This window comes from Crocodylus porosus, unplaced genomic scaffold (genome assembly GCF_001723895.1).
Source record: "Crocodylus porosus isolate Cpor-Errol unplaced genomic scaffold, CroPor_comp1, whole genome shotgun sequence".
Taxonomy (NCBI): Eukaryota; Metazoa; Chordata; order Crocodylia; family Crocodylidae; genus Crocodylus; species Crocodylus porosus.
The window spans coordinates 126472775-126475091 of NW_017728931.1; the positions used below are offsets into that span (position 1 = coordinate 126472775).

Genomic DNA, 2317 nt, shown 5'->3' on the forward strand with positions numbered 1-2317 from the left:
GTTTGTGTAGAGGCATTTGAGGCCTCCTGTGGGTGTGTGTACTGACCCTCTAGTCCCAGCGTTACCCTGGCCCCTATCTCTTACCATTTTATTCGCTTCACTCATTGGTCTGGGCTGGGCTGTAGTTGTAGGTGCTGTTTGGTCTGGCAGTCTGATGTTTTCTCCACCCTCATCTTCCCCTTCCCCCGATGAGCCTAGTTTAAAGCCCGCCGGAGGAGGTCCACCAGCCTAGAAGAGAACACACGTTTACCTTTAGGGGAAAGCTGGAGCCCATCCCATCCCAGCATGTCTCTCGTCGTGATGTGCCGGTTGTGACTGAGGAAGCCAAAGCCCTCCTCGAAGCACCATTCCTGTAGCCGCCAGTTGGTCTCCGTGATACACATTTCATGCCATCTGCCTCGTCCACTCACTGGCAGAATTCTTGGAGACTGCCTTTGTAGTTGAGTAGCTTCCTCATAAAATCCCTTCTGTAGATGGATTTCAGGTTTTCAATAATTCCCTGATCCATAGGCTGTATGAGTGAGGTGACATCTGCAGGCAGGAAGATGGTAAAAATATTTCCAGACTCTGCTTCAGGAGGGTAAGCTCAACAGTCATCTAAAAATCAGAAAAACTTTTGTGTTTTCTGGCTTTCCAAGTTTCTTCAGATGTTCTTTCACTGCCGGTACAAAGATATGGTGAAACCAATGCAAAAATATTTCCTTGTCCATCCATGCATTAGATTGTGCCTTGTACTCAACAGGTAAATGAATGACAGCCTTGAATGCTCTTGGTTGCCTGAATTTTCCAACCACTAGCAACTTGATTTTGTGTGTGCCTGCTGCATTTGCACACGTAAGTATAGTCAGGCAGTCCTTGCTCTGCTTAAAACCAGCTGCACCAAGCTCACCTGCACTAGCCAGGGTAGAAGTTGGCAAACAACACCAAAAAAGGCCAGTTTCATCAGTGTTGTAGATCTGCTCTGGGAATATGCTCTGGGGATACCAATTTCTGGAAAAATCCACAATATTTTTCAGCAGCCTCATGATCAGCAGATTTTTTTTCCCTACAGAAATATCAAGCCTTCTGATACTATGGTGAAGTTTGAAGCAAGACAACCATCCATCTGAAAAAACACAGGCCTCTATCATTCCCATTTGTTGATAAAAGTCTTTTGCTTTTTCAATCAGCATTGGGCCAGAAACGTTTTAAGGCAAACCATTCATACAATATCTTGTCTAATTGTTCCAATTCTGGTTTGTGCTCAATTGCTTTATTTGTCTCAGAATTTGTCACAAACTGGAGTAACTCTGCCCTCTGTGCCTTGATGTCATAGACTGTAGATGAGCCAACACTGAATTCCTGCATCAACCTGTTTCTGTTTTCTCCTTTTTCTAGGTGCTTAACTATGTCCAATTTCTGTGTAATCATCAAAGCAACACACTTTCGCTTCTGTCCTCTGCTTGTTGGTGGAGTATTGGTAGCCATAGTTGTAGAATGGGCGAGATATTCAGCAATAAAGTCACAGCAAAAGCACAGGCACAAGCTCAACATGATCACAGTAGTGGATGAGACTACCACTACCAACACCACTTGACTGCATCCCAAACAGCAAGATGGTACATGTTACAGATGCCGGTTAATAGAGAATTTCAGATGGTAAAGTGCTGGATAACGTAGCTTTTACTGTACTTAGACGTTATATATTTTCTACTCTAAGTTAAATTTTGCTGGCATTTTTAGAAAGGTTTCATATTGGGAGACAGGTGATACAACAGATGTCGAATTAAAAGATAAAGAGAAGAGGACACTAGAAATTTAGAAAGACCAATATACTCTACACGTATGAATTAAATACTAATATATGACTAAAGGAAAGCTAATGGGAAGATGGGCTGCTTAGGCTTAAGTCAGTGCATGATGAGGTCAATGGGAAAAACTCCTATTAACTTGAAATGGAGATACTGAGAGATGCTTAGATTCTCTAGTCATTCTGGGAGTAATGGGCTGTGTTGCTGTCGGTGGTCCCTCGAAGTCAAGGATAACATCCGTCAGGCTTGATGTGTCCTCAAATGATTGAGGAGCCCGATTCTGGATGCATATGTTCTTCAACTATGGGAGCATATTGTTGTGCGGGGGAGTGGGATTCACAGCCCCAGGTTGGTCTCCTCCTACTGCCGCCACCACTGATCCACCTTGATATCGAGTCACTGGGCCTTGAAGTGGTGCACACTTTGGTGGACTAGGAGTAACAGGAAGCAACAGTGGAAATATATTGTGCTAGTAAGAGAAAAGTGATCCTTTGAATGAGGCTACAGAACAAAGACTATTGGTCCTG

At 43.7% G+C, this 2317-nt stretch overlaps 1 pseudogene; it reads right to left on the reverse strand.

Annotated features, from left to right (window-relative positions):
* LOC109316010 overlaps positions 1-1525 on the reverse strand; it is a 2549-nt pseudogene extending 1024 nt beyond the window's left edge.
* Positions 1526-2317: the final 792 nt, after the last annotated feature.